The 21,558-nt window shown below is 39.0% G+C and overlaps 2 long non-coding RNA genes across 6 annotated transcripts in view; one reads left to right on the top strand and one right to left on the bottom strand.

The window, feature by feature from the left end:
* LOC139363721 (uncharacterized) overlaps positions 1–20,453 on the bottom strand; it is a 42,077-nt gene extending 21,624 nt beyond the window's left edge. Inside the window, exon 1 of the long non-coding RNA XR_011624524.1 lies at positions 20,317–20,453. This is a non-coding gene — a long non-coding RNA (uncharacterized lncRNA). The remainder of the gene's footprint in view (positions 1–20,316) is intronic.
* LOC105482357 (uncharacterized) overlaps positions 1–21,558 on the top strand; it is a 204,357-nt gene that overhangs the window by 99,739 nt on the left and 83,060 nt on the right. The window contains exon 3 of one of the 5 annotated variants that reach the window (XR_011624525.1): positions 18,603–18,689. The exons of the other annotated variants lie outside the window; for them this stretch is intronic. This is a non-coding gene — a long non-coding RNA (uncharacterized lncRNA). The remainder of the gene's footprint in view (positions 1–18,602; positions 18,690–21,558) is intronic. 5 annotated transcript variants of the gene reach the window in all.

Genomic DNA, 21,558 nt, shown 5'->3' with positions numbered 1-21,558 from the left:
ACAGTTACGATTTCTGTGCTTAACTCAATGTGGACCAGTAACAAACAGTTCATGGAATCACACCGTGCTATGATTGATGCTCTGAGTAGCTATGCTTTAAGGATCGGAATATTTCTCACCGAACAATAAACCCACAAGGTGGGCAGTTCTGAATGTTTAGCCATGTTCTCAAGGACCCAGTCTTCTTTCATCTCTCCATTTTGTGATGCTCCACATTCGTCTCTCTTCCAGGTTCAAGATGGGGGCCCCTGTTATTGCATCTTCACACGTGATGTCCCAAGCAGGAAGACAGGAAGAGAAGCAAAAAGGGATTTCTTCTTTGGCTACTATCTCTTTTATTGAGCAGGATAAACCTGCGTCAGGGAGCAGACTGCTCCTATGTTTCACTCACTGTGAGTCACATGACCCACACCTACACAAGTCACTAGCAAAGAGCAGTAGGGATGCCATAGTTGGCTTAGCCTAGGTGGATTTGTTCCCTTGGGCTGGATCCAGAATCACCTGATAAAACTCAGGATTTCATAAACTAAGAAGGATGCCACCTTCAGGATTGTGCTTAAGGAAACCTATCTATTTGCTTAAGAGTTGAGCTTGCAGTCCTGATCCAGCCAATTCATAAACTGTGCTCTTTCCATTCCAGTAGTCTCTCCCAGGAAAATAATTTTTCTCCTACTATGGTTCTGGCTTTGTGATCCATGTACATTTAGTCATTCATGCAGAGCTTTAAAATTTATAGTGTGCTTCCATGTGTATTATAAAATTTGAATGTTAATGTTTACAACCTGTTTGTACCAATTTTATCCCAGAGGACAGAATTTAGGCCCAGGGATGATGTCTGAAATCACGCAACAAGATGTGGGAACATCAGAGCCCTGACTCAGGGCTTCTGACACTCTTCAGTGAGTTCTTCTTCAGGTATTTGACCATTTGCTCTGTACTGATCAGAGCATCAAAATCAGCAGCATCAAAACAACAGCCAGCCAATCTAGGCAAGAGGTCAGTACAGACAATCACTGGTGTGAATTGACTGATTGTGCCAATAGAATTGACCCTCTTGATTGCATTGATATGGACATTCTCATGTAGGTAGCCAACTGTCCTGGTGTTCTTGGGACTGAGGGGCTTCCCAGAATGTGGGACTTACAGGTTTCAAACCAGAACAGTCCCACTTTTCAATTTTAAAACAGGAGAAATCATAGGAAAACCAGGACAAGTTGGTCCCCTTAGTCTCAGCCTCTGTCTGCTGCCAAAAACATGCTTTCCTGCATTCTTTGCCCTACGAAGTTCACAAGCCCCCAATTCTGTTAGCAAACCAACAATGTGTCTACTTTTGTTTTGTAAATGACTTTCACATTTAAAATATCTAAATAAAGAGAACCACAGGTGTATGTTAGATATTCTTTGCTTCTTTCACAGTTGAGAATTACCATGGGAAATTAGTAGAAATCGTTTTCCTTGGTTGTGAGGAAATGCATACCAAGCCCAATGCAGACACATGGCAGCCAATGTCAGCACTTAACCAGTTGAGTGGAATATATTTAAAGATGTTCCATCCCCTCCACTGGTTCTCCATAGCTGGTCTTGGACAGTCTGTTAGAAATCACCTAGGACTCTTTAAAAATAAAAACTGCCTGGGCTCTCCCCTGGGCCTATATTGGGCAGGAGGTGGGTAGGTAAGGGATTATGGAATGGGTTTGGGGCCAAGGGACTTGTGCTTTTCACAGAGTTCCCCATGTAATTCCTGACATGCTGCCAGCTTCACAAGCAACTGGCTAGAATCTGTCATTCAACCTTTCTGAGTGACAACTGAAATTGTAATTACGCTGTTAAAAGAGAACCTTATAAAATTGCACAATCGCTTGTCTTTGTCTTTTTTCCCTTCTCTCCTTTTTTCTCCCTTTCTTTTCTGTTTCTTTAGTGGGATCATTCATAAGAACATTGGGGGCAATTTTGGGACATGTTCGTGAAAGGAAACTTACAGATATTTAAAGTGAATTTAAATATGCCTTCTAGAAACTCAGAAAGCTACTTGCTACTTAATGTCTGTAGAGTCATAAGGTTTGAACAAAATCTCAGAATAAAGAGATCTCTGGGTTGATCCCTAGCAAGGGGACATCCCTGGCTGTGTTATTTACCTGCTGTTATCTGTTGCTGTCCTCCAGTCTACCCCATCTCCATGGTCTACACCCACCTGAGAATCAGTGGACAGAAAGAGATTTGATTTACATTGCTCGTTAGGCTACCAGCCTCTTGTCGGAGCCAGGCAACCGAGATGAAAATTAGTGACAAATCACAGCCCTGCTTCCTGTAATGTGACAAAAGCAAGCCCCATAGCAGTAAAGGTTCTCATTAGGGCCCCTTTAAATGCTCAGACTGATTCTACTTTTTAAGTCACCAGAATAGTTAATACAATGTGTGGGACAACACGATTTCCACTGGGGTACAATCAAAAAGAAAGCTACTTTCCACACTTTCTTTAATCTCTCTCCTCACATCAACCTGAAGCAGAGCGGAGGTCCCCCTGGGATTCTTGCTCATCAGCCCTGCCTCCTACAAAAGGGAGATTTTTGCCTAGACAGCTCCAAAGAGTCTCGATTCAAAGGTAAAACAATTAGTACACATTAATCATCACAAGGATGGTACTAAAAACATAATCCTCTTAGAACTGGAACAAATTAAATCCAAAGTAGCAATATAAAATCAAGCGGAAACCAACCACCAAGTGAAGGAAGCTGAGAGGACCCTGCTCTGATGCTCCAATTCTTATTGCCTAAGAGGGTGCTCAAGCATCCCGCATCTTTGGTCTTTTCGCAAAAACTACACTGCCTTCTTCAGCTGCCTATAAAACCCAAATGCTCTTTGTGCTGGGGCCATGTGACCACCTCCTCACAAATCGAGAAGCTCTGTGAACACCTACGAGTTGGAATTCCACAGTATGGGATCTGATCGATTTTCTAAAAGTGGACTGTTGCTCATAGAACCTGGAATAAACCCACCAAGGACTTGTCTGGGAGGAGAAGGAAAAAAAAAAAAAAACCTTCTTTTTCTGCAAAGGAGAATCTGCTGAAACTTCTAAATGAGGCCTGGACTAAAGTTTGGTTTTAAACAAGGAATGGCTGCTCCCCTTCTAGCCCACCTGATGACCCCTGCCTCCTTCTTTTAGTGTTTTCCTGAGCTTCAGTCTGTGAGGCTGGGAAGAAAAGCTACGTAATGAAATAACTAATGCTACTGACACCCTCCGTAACAGCTGCCAGGCATGTGGGATGGGCCCATCAACAAGAAAGACACAATGTTATCTTGAGGCCAATGATGAATGTTTGAAATCCAGGAAGGACGAAGGTATCTTTCTCACTTTCTCTTGGGGAACCTTTCAAGAGAACTGGGATGTTCCCTTGATTTCTTTCCCTCCTTCTTTTTTACATTTTCCCAGGTTCCCAGCTATATACTATAGTTTTCCTTGTTATAGAAACAGTCCCATTTCAAGTATGCACCTTTCTTCATGGAAATAACCAGGCTCTTTTTGTCTGAATCTTCGGGGTGTCAGAGGAACAGTGGGGCACTAACAAAACTCAGGAACTTCTCTCTTGTTCTTACATAGCCTAACTCATGCACTGTTATGTGAGAAGACCTCCTTCCCACCAAAAGTGAGAGAGGGAGGGTCAGAGGAAATGAAGAGAACACAGAGCCCATCCTGCCACCAAAGGAGCATGGAACTTGCTATGTTATTTGCACACTAAAAGAGAATTATAAAAGATAGGACCATGCTTAAAACAAGGAATTACTGGTGGACTTTCATGTCAGTGTGGGAAATATTGGAGATGGATGTATCTTCCCAGAGCCCATATATCTTGCTTATAACATTGGAACCTCTTCAGATATAATCAGATTTCTTACTATGAGAATAACCCAATTTACAAATCTAGTTCCTGTAATTTATGTTGAAGCTATTAATATTTACTTGCCCAGAATTTTTAACTATCCATTTTTTTCTCATCTTTCTCCACTTTCCTCCTCTCAGTATACAACCATTGGAAAAGAATTACATAATGCTAGGAAAAAGCCAAGGAGTCATTGGCCTGAGTTGAGACTCATCCTTGCAAATACCCCAGAGTTCTCCTATCTCAGTGCTGTTTGTCTGTAGGATGGATTCGGGAGGTGTTTGTTTATCTACCCATGGCAGAGTGCAGGTTATGTGATTGTGAACCTTGTGACATTTCCAGGATGGAACATACTCAGCTTTGGATGAGATTATTAGCTTTCCCCTTGTCCGAGCCTAACAAATGAAAACCAGATTTGCATGTATAAATAACAATCAAGCGCTGAAATGATTTACTTAGTAAAGTTACTGTTTTGGAAACTAAATCGATGTGTCATGTCAAGATCTGATCTGCCCTTCACTCACATGGCAAAGGAGACTTCTCCAGGGTCTACTAGAAAAAAAAAGTTGGAATCCTATTAATAGTTTACTCTTGTCACGTGAGAATCACAGTGGAGTTTAGCTATGAGAATAAAAGCTCAAAATAATGTTTCTGAAAACATCCTGATAGTAGCATGTGCTATTTCTTATTGTATTCAAGACACACATGAATAACTCTCCCCCAGAAGGAAACGAAACAAAGCAAAGGGCAACATATTTTCCCACTGTGTAAATTTCCTTCCTTAAGTAGAAATAGTTAGAATTGGAAGGCAAATCCTATGGTCATTACATTTCAGAATGCGGACATGATGACAGCTTCAAAGGTGTGTTGGGCTACACTTGTGCGTGCTCTTTTTTAAAAAGACAATAGGCATTGAAAATTAGGCACTGCATCAAAGCCTTTCAATTCTATTGAGACAAGTCTATAAAAAACTAAGGGATGCAGGGATGTTTCTGTGTAAATTACGTGGAGGGTTCAGTGTATGGGAATCATGGTCTAGAATGCTCCAGAGACCACATACAATTCTGCATCTGAGTGGTATTGTCAGAGATGATGACTAGAGCTAGCATGGAATCATCTGCAGTTAATTATAGTCACTCTCCTGGCATTAAATCAAGGCCTTTCGTTTGAATTAACTCTATAAATGTTCAGAGACCTCACTGTAAAGCCACTAAATATAAAAGGAACTGGAATAGTTGATGGTACAGAACTGGAGCCCGTTTAGAGTCCAAAGACCAGAGGGCAGTGTAAAAGGGGAAAGGATCAATCATTTAGACCAAATCCCAGCTCTTTTCTTCACCAGCTGAATGGCTTTGAGATAGTCTAATATCTTTGAGCCCCAGTTTCTTAATTTACAAAATGGAAACAGTAATATCTAACTTGGAAGGGTACTGAGAACTTTAGAGAAACTACAAGTGAAGTTCTGGGCACATTGTAGACATTCAATAACTAGGATTATTTTATTTACTTACTTAACTTATTTATTTATTATAGCACTCAATGTACCTCTCTATACTTAAAAGTCCTAACCTGGGGACCTAAAGATATATGGGATCTAAGTCCAACCCCCTCTACTGAAATTATGTGCAAAGTCCTGGGCATATGGACATTTTCTTGAAGATGAGTGTTCATAACTTTTGTAATATTCTACAAGGGTCCATGATCAAGGAAAGGTTAAAAGCCACTACCTTCTGATTTGGCTTCACCTATGTGTTAACCCCACAGCATGGAATGAAAACAAAACAATTTGTACTTCCTGATTCTTTCCGTCAGTTGTATGTATGCTGCACCCCGTTGTTCTATCTCCAATGTAAAGAAAAGTTCTGTGTGTGTATGGATACGTGGGTGTTCACATGGACATGCATGCTTGTGGGTTTAGGGGATGTTCATTTTATAATGAGCCACAAGTTTGCTGAGAAAGGACAGAACAATTGTGGGACCGAAAAGTTGATGACAGATGTGATTGTGGGGAGGAGCCTGGGATACCGTGGGAAGAACACCACGGGACGAGGCGGAAGGGACTTGGAGGGGAACAGAGTGGGGCAACGCTAAGAGCCCTTAAGGGTTCATTTTGCCTGTGGACTTGGTGGACATAGAACCTAAGTGGACTTGTGGGAGGGTTGATACTAGGAGCGGGTGTCTGGGTGGCAGGCATGGAGAGGGAGTATGTGGCGAATCAGCAGGAAAGAATGTGTTCTTTCACTAAAGGAGTCACCATGACATGTTCTGGGAGAGAAAATAAATGCTGAAGATAGAGGCGAATCTTATACATTAGATAAAAGAAGTCTTCACCCAGTAGGCAAAAGACTCACAGAGATTTAGGCAGAAACAAGAAAAAAATCTTGAATGTGTTGCTTCCTATTTCTTGAATGTGTTGCTTCCAAGCTGGGTTTCCTTGGTCCTAATGCCAGTAGTTTCACTCTCTCTAGGGCCTTGCTTGGCTTAGGGCACAGTGGTGAGGCAGGCTCATGTGACACTAGAGGATAAACATGTCACACTGGGTGGCAGATGAAGTCAACAACTGGAGTTTAACATATATGTACGTGGCCGAGCGTGGTGGCTCATGCCTGTGATCCCAACACTTTGGGAGGCCGAGGCAGGTGGATCACGAGGTCAGGAGATCAAGACCATCCTGGCTAACACGGTGAAACCCCATCTCTACTAAAAATACAAAAAAAATAGCTGGGCGTGGTGGCGGACGCCTTTAGTCCCAGCTACTCAGGAGACTGAGGCAGGAGAATGGCGTGAACCTGGGAGATGGAGCTTGCAGTGAGCCGAGATCCCACCACTGCATTCCAGCCTGGGCAACAGAGCAAGACTCTGCCTCAAAAAAAAAAAAAAAAAGAAATATATATATATATATATACGCACACACACACATATATATAAAAAATGTATGCATGCATACGTGTGTGTATGTGTGTATGTGTACTACTCAAGTTATTGATCAAACTTGATGAATCCCTCCCTCCCCAAGATATAGATATATATGTGCTTATATGCATATATAAAACTAACAGCAGATATGCTTTCGTGTTTACTGTTTTCTAGACACCGTGCTAAGAGAGTTTTTTTAAAATTCCACTTAACCTTTAAAGCTACCTTATGAATAGGCATTATCATTGGTTCCCATTTGCAGATGAGAAAACTGAGGCTTACTCAGGGGAAGTAATTTTGCCATGACCACATGCATAGTAAAGTATTATGCTGGGACTTTAACTAAAAAAGTTTGATGTTGGAACCTGCAATATAAACTGACACCTTCTATATATTCCTGGGGAAGATGGAGCCAACTTACAAAACGCTAGGGCAAAAATTTAAGCAGCAGCAGAAGGGAAAGGAACTCAGATTTGAGGCTTAAGACTGATCCTGAGTCTCATGGTACCATTTCATAATACAGTCCAAAGTGGATGTATGACATTTTAACCCTGGACTGTACTCTGCCATGTTTTATTATTTCTCTGTACACCAGGCAGAGGAACTCCAAACAGAGAGGAGAGGTCAGCTTCAGAAAGGAGCATAAAACTATTGAGAGTGCTTTTATTTTTTTCTACACCAGTCCCACAGGTCTAAGAAAGTCAAGGACTTGATATTTACCATTCATTGCCTCTACACAAATGGAGATCTGCACTCAGAAGCCACAGAAAAAGAAGAAAATGCAGTTCACCACCTCCCAGCAGTCCTGGTGGTGTAGGAGGATGTGCCGAGGCCAATCTTTGATGGCTGCTGGTTATTTCCTCATGCGTAGTGTTAGGCTGGGGACAGCAGGCAGGAAAGGAGTGCTTGGAGAGTGTCTTGACCTTCACAGATGTCTTGCAAAAGGAAGTCAGTATATTGCGTATCTCTGAAGATGAGAATTTTGGTGAAGTTTCTGAAAGGTCACAGAGCTTCCAAATGCCCAACAGTTCATCCAGTATTACACACTCTTCCACCTCTCTTGCTTGTATCCCCTTTCTTCTCTCTAACTCCCGCAGTTTGCTCCTCCCCCTATATTGCTTCTCTTTCTTGCTCTCCTTTTTAGCGATCGAATGGCACACATCTGGGAATAGACAGCCGCGTCTCTGCTGCCAGAATACAGCTGCTGAGATGTTTGGGGCTTACTTGGAGACATTAGGACATTGACCTGGGTGGATGCTAGTAGCTGTAGACATACAAAGTACTGTTCACTTCTTTGCTAAGGTATTGTGTACACTCTGAGGATATCAGAGAATTCGGAGAAAATCCATGGCACAGATTGGATGCGTAATAGACGCATGTACTTGGTTTGTGTGTTTATGTATACTTATTTTCTGGCCAGCATATATTCCCCATCATTCCTAAGTGCAGGAATTTCAGGAAATAGTCGTGCCTGTCATTTTTATCACTGTGTTCCCGGCTCCTAAAACAATACCTATCATATCGTTGCTAGGGCGGTGGACTTTGGCATGCCATAGGTCCTAAAGTAGTGTGGCCCAAAGCTAAGTTTTCCCTTGAGGATCTCACTAGGGCAATGGATGCTGGGAAAGGATGAGGCCAAATGTCATTCCTGCTCTTTAGTGTCTCAGATTTACACTGGATGACACTACTTTTCCTTAATTCATCAGGATCTCCTCGCTAGGACCTCCCAACTTTACTTCCGCTATACAATGAAATCTTATTCTTGTGCCCACCACCCCTTCTATGCTAGGAAATATCTCTATATTAACAAAAACTTCACCAATGCAGTACTTTAGTCCATATGAGAAGCCTTAAGAGCAGGCACTGTGCAACACAGAGCAAACCAACAGGGGAGAGAGTTGGAGGTAGGGGATTATATTCTGTTCTTACACTAATTCCCTCATTTTGATATTGTCTTGCTTTATCCTCACTCAAAGGAAGTCATTTCCTTAGTCTCTGTGGTGATACTTCCTTCACTGGAGGAAGAAAATGATCCACAGGCAAGAATCAGATCAGCCTAATTGAAAGAAATAAGATTCTTAAATAAAACCCTTAAGATCCTTCCCTTCCTCTCCCCACCACCATTTGAAATCAGCATTCTTAGTAGCTTCAGTTTTGAAGAGTTCTACCCCCCTTGTGATGTTTTATGAGGAAAAGCAATCCCACTTGAGGAAGAAAAAGGCACTGCAGCTAGCATATTTGAAGACTATATTTTATTTATTATTTTTTTAAAAACATACATTTTAACACATTTTTTGCTGGTTATGTTTATGTGTATCAGCCCTTAGATAAATTATGACCACGTGTGCACAACATAAATTAGTGAAAATCCCCACATGCAGGGTGGCAATTAATGATGTATGAAATTTATCACAAGTATTTTTCCTTTGCATAATGCCTGCATCTAGAGTATTACCAGTTTCTTTATGTATATATTATGGTGGATGTCCTCTTATGTGGCTCTGAAAGAAACATTGGCCCAAGAGCTCTGAAGTTTCATCCTGGCTCTGTCTCAAACTTTCCCTAGGGTCTTGGGCAAGTCAATTAAGTTTTCAGAACCTTGGTATCTGAAAATTATACTATTTATAATTAGTTTTTAAAGTTATACTAATATAATTTAGGGAATAAAAGCTCTGGAGCTTGACAGTCTTGGGTTCCAGATAGACTCTTAGAAGCAACATGATTTTGTGAAACTCATTTAACCTCCCAATACCTGTGTAAAGTGGAGATAATTATAGCACCTATCTTTCAAGTTTACATATTAAGAGACATAATCTGTAGACTTCAACTTCAAAGTTGGCTAATCAGACATGGCAGGCCAAAATTCTCATTGCACCAACCAAGCAAAAAGGATAAATTACAAAAATCAACTTTTAAAGCAAAGAAAGGCTACAGAAACAAAGAACTAGACTAACTAAAACTCCGGGTTTTCTTTGTAGAAAATCTAATGGTCCCTGGCAGCTTTCTTAACTGGAGGCATTTGCAATTTCTGGGTGTACTAGTTTGGTTTGCACTGTGATAAAGGAATACCTGAGGCTGGGTAACTTATAATTAAAAGAGGCTTATTTGGCTCATAGTTTTACAGACTATAAAAGAAGAATGGCACCAGCATCTGCTTCTGGTTAGGGCAGCAGGAAGCTTCCAGCCATGGTGAAAGGGGCAGGGGAGCTGGCATTATATGGTGAGAGAGAGAACAAGAGAGAGAGAAAGGAGGTACCATGCTCTTTTGAACAACTAGCTCTCATATTAACTAATAAAATGGGAATTCACTCATTACTATAGGGACAGTACTTAAGCCATTCATGAGGGATCCTCTCCCATGACCCAAACACTTCCCGTTAGTTTCCACCTCCAAAATTGGGGAAGCCATTTTAACATGAAATTTGGAGGGGACAAATATCAAAGATATTATCACTGCGAGTGGCCTAAGAACTGAACTTAAACCAAATTGAGGGATTGTATAAAGGAAAAACAAGTCAGCAGTTTTTTGGCAGTCAAAATCTGGAATGATAAACTGGAAAATAGAGGAGCTCAAATACAAGGGAAACTTGCTGAGTTCTAGGAAGGCGTGAGAGACTGGGGCCTGAGAAAGAAAGGAAAAGTGAAAACTCCTGCTGTCTTGTGGTGATTATAGTGTGACCGATTGTATTAATTTACCTGGGGCTTAGGGAGTTCCCAGAATGTGGGTCTTTCAGTTTTAACACCAAGAGAGTTCCAGGAAAACCATCATGAATTGGTCATCCTAGGGACTTAGGAGAAAAAGATCTCACTAGAGGGAATAGAATCTACAAAACCTACATAACCAATAATTTGTATAATATGTGAAGCTAAAGAACTCAGTTCAAAATCTGGAAATATTAACACTTCTAGAGTTGAAGAAATTGAGACTTCAAGGCTCCCAGTCAAAAGCCTAGGAGGGTCACGTCTGAGCAACCAAAGATGTAATACATCTTACTAAAACTCCAACCCAATCCAAACCCAACTAATTCCTTACAGGATTATAGAGATTTGCTTATCACTGTATCTGTCTACAAAATGAGAAGGGGAACCCCTATTGATAGGAAATATCGTATGAAGACCTTATAGTTCTTTTTCTAAATGTCCAGAATAGGATAAAAATTGCTAGACACAAAATAGGCAGAGAAACACGAGCAATAATCAAGAAAAAAAAAATCGAGTAGTAACAGACCTGCAGATAATCCAGATATTGAAGTTTGCAAATGAGGAGTTTGAAATAACTATGGTTAATATGCTAAGGAAAATAGAGGTGAAAATTGACAAGGTAGTTTTAAAAGATGAACATTTTTAGAATTTCAACCAAGAGTTGTAGTATATAAAAACAATCAAATGAACATTCTAGAACTTCAAATACAATTTTCAAACAGAACTGTGGATGTAACAGAAGGCATAATTATTAAACTCAAAGACTGGCCAATGAATAATATCCACAAAGCACAAAGAGAAGAAAGAATGAAAGGAACAAAGGGGAGTTTAAGAGTATAAGAGCCATATGAAAAACACTAGAAAGGTTTAATACCTATAGTTGGTGTTACACTAGGAAAAAGGATGGTGAGGCAGACACAAACATATAAATACATAATGGTCAAGAATTTTCCAAAATTTATGAAAGCCATTACCCACAGATTCAAGAAGCTCAATGAATCTCAAGTAAGATTAAAAAACAAATTAAATAGGCACATCTCATTCAAACAGTTAGAAAACACAGAACAAGGGAAAAAAGCTCTTAAAAACAGCCAGAAGAAAAGGATACATTACCTTCAAAGAAGGAATAATTAGATTAACAACTAACTATTCATTCGCAATTATTAAGGCCAAAAAACAATGTAATTACATCATTAAAGTGCTTATGGGAAAAAATTACTAATCTATAATGCCATACCCAGTAAAAATGTTTTTCAAGAATTAATGTGAAATAAGGACCTTTCAGACAAACAAAATATGGGATAATTTATTACAAGCAAATAGATATTCTAAGACATAGTTTACAGGAAATACTTCAGGCTGAAGGAAAATGAACCCAGGTGTAAGCAGGAAAAGATGAAGAACACCAGAAAGGATAAATAGATAGGAAAATATAAACAAATATTGCTATTTAAGGAACAGTAATAGTGCTGTCTTGTAGAGTCTATCACATAAGAGTGAAAAGATACATCAACAATAGCACAAAGGGTGGAGAGTAAAATAAAAGTGGTTAAACTCATAAGTGTCTTAAATAGACTGTTAAATTCAGGATTGCATACTGACGTATCTAGGGAAATTATTAAAAATAAAATACAAGAACATATAATTGAAACACTATTAAAGAACAAAATATGGAATAAAAGACATATGACGAATCCAAAAGAATGCAGGAAAGCAAGAATAAGGAACAAAAAAAGAAACAAAAAATAGAGAACTAGAAAAGAGAAAGCCCCAGTGAGTATCAGTAAATACAGTCAAGGTACATACCCTAATAAGATTGTCAAGCTAACTTTTTGAAAAAGACCTAACTATATGTCATTTATAAGAGATAAAATTTGAATATAAGATTGTAGCTAAGTTGAAAGTAAAAGGATGAAATGAAGATGCATCACAAAATACCAACAAAGGAAAGTTGGAATGGCTATATGACTTAGTCCATTTGTGAAGCTATAATAAAATACCTGAAACTGGGTAATTCATAAAGAACAGAAATTTGTTATTTACAGTTCTGGAAGCTGGGAAGTTCAAGATCAAGCACAGCATTTGGTACCTGGTAAGAGCCTCTTGCTGCATCCTCCAAAGAGGTCAAATGCCATGTTCTCACATGGCAGAAGGGACAGAAGGGCATAAAAGAGAGAATTTTCTCTGAAGCCTCTTTTCAAGGGCATTGATTTATTCATGAGAGTAGAGTCCTCATGAATTAATCATTTCTCCAAAAGTCTCAGTTCTTAATACCATCACAATGGGGGTTTAGTTTAAACATGAATTTTGGTTTTTTGTTTGTTTGTTTTTTATTTTACTTTTTTTTCGACTTCTAAAAAATTGAAATAGAGTCTCACTTTGTTGTCCAGGCTGGAGTGCAGTGGCGCAATCACAGCTCACTGGAGCCTTGACCTCCCGCGCTCAATCAATCCTCCCAAGTAGCTGGGATTACAGGCTCATGCCACCATGTTCAGCTAATTTTTTTTTTTTTTTTTTGTACAGACAGGGGTTTGCCATGCTGCCCAAGCTAGTCTCGAACTCCTGGGCTCAAGTGATCCGCTGCCTCAGCCTCCCAAATTTTTCAACTTTTATTTTAGATTCAGGGGGGTACATGTGCGGGTCTGTTACCTGAGTATATTGTATGATGCTGACATTTGGGATATGAATGATCCCATCACCCAGGTACCGAGCATAGTAACCAACAGTTTTTCAACCCTTTCTGCTCTTCCTCCCTCAGTGTAGTAGTCCCTGGTTTCTATTGTTGCCATCTTTATCAACATGAATTTTGGAGGGGACCCCCACATGCAAACCACAGCACTATGTAGATAATGAACAAAATATCTTATTAGAATATAATGATTATTCAATAAATGGTTAACTAAAATTGTTATTAAGAGAATGTTATAAAAAACCTTAAAATCTAGTGCTTTGGGATTCTATAATATTAACTTAGAGATGAATCTTAATTTTTTTTTTACCATTTCTTTCAAGTTACCTTTCAGAATCTACCATAAAAACACCATGTCTTTTATTTGCTCAGGTAAATGTTTCAACAAATTATACGTATATTATATATGTGTTTATATATAATATCTATTATGTGTGTGTGTATATATAATATCTATTATATGTGTGTTTATATATAATATCTGTTACATATGTATCTGAACATTTCAGATGGCATATATAATATACATGTTATATATCTCAGTTGAAACAAGAATATATTTAGATATTAAATATTTTCAATTTAAACTCCTTAAAATGTGCCCAGTGCACTTTAAGGAGAGCGTTGTGATGGACCAGCACATTTGAAATTCAGGCAGTTGTGAAAATTTCGAATTTGGAGGTTTAATCCTTTAAATTGTTAAATCCTATGTCTGTGGGAATTGAAACTGTAAGAGAGTTTAGATCTCTGTAGGTATCCACTTATTTTGCAAGGGGCATATGTGCAGCCCACAAAGGGTAAGAAGGATAAAGCGTAGATCCTTGGCCTCCTGAATCATTGTCCAATATTCTTTTTACTTTGCTATCGTGAAGATCTTTCTTAAACACATTTAACAAGTGTTTTAAGAGCATTTACTATGTGAAAAGCACTGAGCTGCTCATTGCATATACAATAAAGAAAGGCTCTGCCATCAATAGGTTTGCAGTCTAACAAAAAACATAAACCTCGAATTAAAAATGTATTCTTCTATTAAACTTTTGATGAGTGCCACAGCATGCGATGTGCTCTTAAAAGAGGGATTCAGCCTAGTAGAGGCTTCATAGAAGGCATTCCTTCTGAAGGGGAATCAGAGTTAACCAGGAAATGAAGAGACGGAAGAATATTTCAGGTGGAGAAGAGAAAGTTGGTGACCTGTGATGGGAAGGAGCTTGATGCTACGGGAGCTGATAGAAAACCACTGTAGCCGGTGACCAGAAGATGTGCCTGTGTGTTGGGGGAGGGAGAGAGGGAGGGCGTCACAGTGTGATCTGCAGCAAGACTAGATATTGAGAGGCCAGATTGTGAAAGATCTTATAGGGCTCACCTGCTAAGATTTTGGAAGTTATTTGAGTATCACTAAAGAAAGGGAATAAAATGTTCAATTTATATATATAATATATATGTATGTATGTATATATACATATACATATATATTATTTAAGTATTTGTCAAGTTTATCTATATTTATGTATATATTATATATTTATAAATATTTATGTATAGTATTTAAATATTTAATATAAAATATTGAAATATTTGTCATTTATATATAAATACATAAAAATTGGAACATTTCAGATTAATTTATATATATAAATCGGAACATTTATATATGTAAAATATATTTATAAATATATAAATATATAAATATATTTCATGGAAGAAATAGCTATTAAAGGCTGGCATAGTGATCTTCACACAGATTGGAGGATGAAAGCTAAGAATATAACTGCAAAACTCCACAATGCAGCTTTTAATAAAGGACAATATTAGAAATGTTTAGCATGTAGACAACAATCTAACCCACATCGATAGTTTGCAAAGTTGTCTGTGTACTATGGGAACATGAAGGAGGTATTTAGGATTATATGAGTACTTTCCATATCTTTTATTTGGTATAAAGTTTTAAGGCACCAATGTGTATAATATAATTTATAATAATTACCATCAAAAATAAATCAAGTAGATTTGATAAAGTGTCAAGTTGATTTGTATAAATATATAATCTGAAATGTTCACATATATATATGAACATTTATATAGATATGCAACCTGATTTTTATACTTGTCTGTAAAATTTCATGAGGGCAAAGACAATATTTTTCTTGTTCAACATTGACTCCTCAAACTCTGGCACAGTGCCTGCATATAAACATTCCATAATTATTTGACAAAGTAATGGATGATAAATGGGTGGACAGACATATGGATGGATGGACAGATGGATGGATGGACAGATGGATGATGGATGGATGGATGGATGGATGGATGAATGGATGGGCAGATGGATGGACAGATGGATGGATGGACATATGGATGGATGGACACATGGAGGGACGGATGGATGGATGGATGGATGGATGGACGAACAGATGGACGAATGGACGGACTGACGGATGAAAAGAATAGTATGGAAAATGGGTTGGAGTAGGGTAAAGTAGAAGTAGGAGACCAGTTCAGAGGCAATGAATGCCCAGGGAAACATACTGGTGGCATGAAATATATGGTGCAGTGAAGATAAGGTGAATTATACAGATTTGAGAAATTCTAAGGAGGCAGACTTTACATAACTTGATAATAAATTGAGCATTATTTCTTGAAAAGAGTTATGAGTGATGATTTCTAGTTTCTGTTATGGACACCTGGGTGGATGGAGGTGCCATTTATTTAACAGAGGAGGAACAGGTATGGAGAGAGATCATAAAAGTCTCTCACTGACTTTTCTGCTTCTCTGCAGAGAGTGAAGTGAACTCTCTAATCCCTCTTTGTAGCCTGAGGAGCTTACAGGGGCAAAGTGTCATCAATGTGCTCATTGTGGAACATTGCCCGGGCTGTAGATGAGATGCAAAGCAGAGCCATTTACAAATAAAATTGCAGTGCTATTTATTTATTTATTTATTTAAGTATAGGGTGACAGTCTTTGATATCAACCTGTTTACTTAACAAATTTGTCTTTTATTCTTATAAATTACCATATTTCATGATTCTTAGATGAAAATATTTAGCATCTCTGAAATTGGGGTATGTTTTACAATTCACAATACCTGCCTAAGACAAAGGTTTGCATGCAGGTAGCTTATTTGAGAATGGATTTCTAGGGCCAGGAGAGAGCAAGTGAACAAGAAGGGGGGAAAATCAATGCAAGGTGATGTTATTGAATGACCTAGCCTGTATGTGACTAGTAATTCACCCAGGACCTTCTGTGGAGAGCTTTATGAAATTTGGCTTAGAATCATCTGTTGTGAGGACGTTGTCTACAGTTGGTTGTGGGTTGCTCCATGGAGCATGACCTCCCCACATCCTTAAGTTGCAGGTGTGTAAATGTCAAGGCTCCTGGCATTCTGCAGTGCAGTGTCAGAGAAATTCTGGGGCAGGAAGCAATCAGAAGCAGGCCAAACACTGCACAGAACTGTCGTATGTGAAGTGGTGCACAAAGGATATGCGCAGTGTATGGTTTAACTGGCCATGCTTTTTCTTTCTTAGTTCTACATACAATAATGGTATATCTTACATAACACCTTATATCTTATATCTTGATAACACCTTAGATTTAATGGAACAGAATAAACTGTTGACCTTGCAAAGATGCATTTTGTTGAGGTGAGATTTGAATAAGCAACATCAGTAAAACTAAATTAAGCCATTGTCCACTAGGTAGAGACTGCAATTCTTATTTCTTATTTCTCTTCACTGGAACTGTGTAGATAAGTTTCCAAAACCAAGACTTTACTTCTGCTATGGAAAATACTCTACCTGAAAATAACTAGTACAGTATTCCATCATATACACTGGTATAGGGGAGCATTTTTTTTTTCCTTTAAAGAATTGAATCTTTATTTCAAATGAAATCTTTTTCTGAACTCTGTTATATAAAACAGATAAAAATGGAAATGCACTGATTGAAGCAGAATTGGGGAGGGAGTATTCCCAGGACCCCACAGCTCTATTGTCTTTTTATCTCCTGTGTTGGCTTCTCAGGCCTCAACATGGAGCCTTAGAGTTCCAACAATAGGGTTAAGAATATGTAATAGACAGGGGCCAGGCGCGGTGGCTCATGCCTGTAATCCCAGCACTTTGGTAGGCCAAGGCCGGTGAATCATGAGGTCAGGAGATCGAGAACATCCTGGCTTATGCGGTGAAAACCCATCTCTACTAATAATACAAAAAAAAAAAAAAATTAGCTGGGCATGGTGGTGGGTGCCTGTAGTCCCAGCTACTCAGGAGGCTGAGGCAGGAGAATGGCATGAACCCGGGAGGTGGAGCTTGCAGTGAGCCGAGATCGCACCACTGTACTCTAGCCTGGGTGACAGAGCGAGACTTTGTCTCAAAAATAATAATAATAATATGTAATAGACAGGAGACTTGCTGCATGCCACCTGCCCCCAAGGCATTTACGTAGTGTCCATTCACTCTTGTTTTAAAAACAATTCTAACAAACTCAGTAATATGGTTTCCCAGCTTGTAAGAGATTTAGAAGCAGTAATTTATATGGAAGAAATAGCTATTAAAGGCTGGCATCATGATCTTCACACAGAGTGGAAGCTAGAAGCTTAGAATATAACTGCAAAACTCCAAAATGCAGCTTTTAAAAAAGGACAGTATTCAGAAATATTTAGCATGTAGACAACAATCTGATCCATGTCGGTAGTTTGCAAAGGCGTCAGTGTACTATGGAACGTGGAGGAGGTATTTAGGATTATATGAGTACTTCTCACATCTTTTATTTGGCATAATTTTTGAGGCACCAATGGGTATAATATAATTTAGAATAATGATTATAAAAAATAAATCAAGTATATTTGATAAAGTGTCATTTCAGTTACATGGAACATTTTTGTGAGTACAATATTGTATTTCTCAAATTGTTGAATAAGTCATATATCCCTGTGTGTATCAGTATTCATTCACCTCTAAGGGGTAGGAAATGCAAGTAAAATCTGTATCTAGATGAAGGAGTTAAACATCAAGAAGCTTTAGATAGGGTTTGATCCAGCAGCTTACTATGTTACCAAGGACCTGATTTCTTTCTGCTTTCCATTTTCACTTTAGGCCCTTCATAGCCACAGTATGCCTTGTTACTTTCTCATTCACATTCAGCAGGAATGGGGAGGAAGATAATGAGGAGAGAAAGAGGGTGGGAGGTGGGGGGAGAGAGAGAGAGAGAGAGAGAGAGAGAGAGAGAGAGAGAGAGAGAGAAGTTGGTTCTCCTTCCTTAATCATTAAGCAAAGATACTATCTCTGATTGAACCAACACAGTTCATGTGTCCATCTCTGACACAATAATTGTACTATACTGTGCTATAGGGATAAGATTATATTAATCAATTTAGATCAGTCAGGGCTTGACTCTTAGCTGAAGATGGTGTTAATTCTTCCAGACCCCATGGTGACACACGTGGAGAAACAAATGTTCCTCCTGTTGCCTGGAAGAGTAACAGATCATGTCCACAACACTGTTTCTCAAGGTAAGTATTGATCAGCTGGACTCTGAGCTCAGTGATATGAGGAATCATCTCTTTCTCTGTCTGTTGGTGTAGCCCCAGCATGGGCACAAGACCTATCATCAGAGGAGTCCAATCAATATTTATTTATTTATGAATGAACAAATGGATTTTTTTTTTCTGTGTGGAGAAATACACAGATTTTTATTTCATTTTTGCACTTCTTGCTACTCCCTGGTTGCAGTTGTTGAGGAGCTATTTCTGGCTTGACAAGAAGCAGGAAGTATCAAGATCAGTCACTGAACAAAAAACATTTCCTCCTGAGGTTTTTAGCACTATTTCCAAAACAAAAGAGAATGAAATCGGTTGGAATAAGACAAGAAGAAGTCAATCATTTATTTCCCGTGCTACGAATGTTAAAAAGAAGAACGAGGAGGAGAAAGAGAAGGGGAGGGAGCAGAGAGAGGGACAGGGAGAAGAATAAAAATAGAAAGGAAGAAAGAAAAGAAGAAAGGAAGGGAGAAAGGAAAGAACATCAGGAGAGAGGGAGGAAGAGAAGGAAGGAGGGAGGGAGAGAGGGAGGGACGGAGGGAGGGAAGGAGGGAGGAAGAACATATAAGTAGAATGTAGCTCCAGTGCAAAGGTACTTGGAAATAGTGGTTAGCTTATGACATCATTTGCTGAATGATAGTTCAGAGACTGTGTGTGTGCGTGTGTGTGTGTGTGTGTGTGTGTCTGTATTTTCTAATAAACTTCAAGCCTAATTTGAGGCTTTTGCATTGACCAAACAGCTATGAGAATGTGGATAGCAAGTTATAAATCACCCAGCCATTTGGGTGTGGATAAAAGTTGCAAGCCAAATACCTGAGTGTCCACTTCATAACGGGTATAATAAGGCTATTTGAAAGCATGACCTAGATCCCAAGCTATACTTTTCTTTTAGAGAACTTTCTGACATGTTTATATGCACATATTGGAATTGTATCCAAGGGGAAAAAAACAATTGACTTTCTGACTTTATAGTCTTTCACTGACTTTTAACGTATTTCATGAAATGAAGTAATAACTTCAAGATCAAGGACATTTTCCTTTGGGTCTTCATCAATTATTTCACTTTCTCTTGGCAATGGCCTCCACCCACTTCTTCTGAAATATCAACCACTGGGCTGACGCTGCACTGGAAAAAATTTCTTTCTCTCTCTCTCTCTCTCTCTCTCTCTTTCTCTCTGTCTGTCTCTTCCTTTCTGGATACATGTTCATGCCATTAAATTGTTTTAATCACTTCAATTTTTACTATAGTTTGGCAATTTGTATGTCACTGAATTGTATGTTCCAAGTTTAATGCTTTTAGAATGCATTCAAGTAGGTTCCAATGCACTTACTCATTGCTATTCAAATGAGATAACCATATTTCAAAAAACAGAGCTCAGGGAGAGGAATGAGGTGACTAATGGGTTATAGGGGAAAACCATCTATCAAGACACATTGGAGACTGAGACAGATGGTGAAGAAATACCCCCACGTCCATTCCCCCAGCCCTGGAAGGCCCACTGATTTTATTTCCAGCAAACACACACCTTGGCTAGCTTCCCCTCACAAGCTTCTGGCTAATTTTTCCTATATTAAGATCTTAGAGAAGTAGGAAACTTACCTGTTTCTCACACCGAAGCTCATGAAAAAGCCAACCTCATAAGGAGCCAATCTTAGGAGCCCTAAGCAAGCGTTGCCAGTTACAGAGAGAGCAGTGGCACAGCTCTCATACATAGTGCTGGTTTTTAATGAGTGTTAGTAGGACTAGGACAAAGTGGAGTTTGGGACAAACATTCAAAGTAAATAAAGCTTGTTCTCTTCACCCTACTTCCATTACTCATCTTTTAAGTCTCCAGGGCATCTTGTAACTCCATGAACGCCCAAGTTTCAGTGTTGAACTTCTCTCTTTCTTTGAGAAATTAAGAAATTGACCCAGCTTCAGGCCGGACACAGTGGCTCAGGCCTGTAATCCCAGCACTTTAGGGGGCCGAGGCAAGCAGATCACCTGAGGTCAGGAGTTTGAGACCAGCCTGGCCAAAATGGTGAAACCTTGTCTCTACTAAAAATACAAAAAAAAAAAAAAAAAAATCACCTGGGCATGGTGGCCCATGCCTGTAGTCCCAGCTACTTGGGAGGTTAAGGCAGGAGAATCGCTTGAACCCGGGAGGCAGAGGTTGCAGTGAGCCGAGATTGTGCCACTATACTCCAGCCTGGGCAACAGAGCAAGACTCTGTCTCAAAGAAAAAAAAAAAAAAAAAAAAAGAAAGAAAGAAAGAAAGAAAAGAAAAAGAAAAGAAAAGAAATTGACCCAGCTTCTGAGCTTCTCAGCCCTTCTTTTATATCAAGTGACCAGGATGATACCAATTTCCTGAGAATGACATTTGACTTACACTAGACGATGTGCAAAAAAAGCCTGCAGGACCAGGCACATGTTAGATGTGTTTCCCGCTCCATATTCTTTCTACCTTTACCTTTCTTGCAAGTTCCAGGGAGCTAAGAGTGAGCTTCAAGGCAGAAAAGACTACCCCACAACCAGATGTCTGGGACCTGAAACTTTAAAAGTAGCCTATCAGGCAATTTTGCCATTTTTGTCAAATCCTAAGTGTGAGTCATCCGAAACAATCCCATTTCTAGAAATTTACCCTAAAGAGACATTCACCTAAGTATACAAGATGTGCACAGAAGGATGAACATCGCGTCATTGCTAATAAATGATGAAGAACTGCAAACTACTGAACTGACTATCAAAAGGGTACTGGCTAAACATGGTATATCCATACAGTGAAATAGGATTCAAGTTTTTTTAATGATGTGACAATTCTATTTTTATTGACATTAAAATTTGTTGATGTGATATTCTAAA

This window comes from Macaca nemestrina, chromosome 6, assembly GCF_043159975.1.
Source record: "Macaca nemestrina isolate mMacNem1 chromosome 6, mMacNem.hap1, whole genome shotgun sequence".
Taxonomy (NCBI): Eukaryota; Metazoa; Chordata; class Mammalia; order Primates; family Cercopithecidae; genus Macaca; species Macaca nemestrina.
Note: the sequence above shows the minus strand (reverse complement) of the source record. Positions and strands in the feature narration are given on the sequence as shown.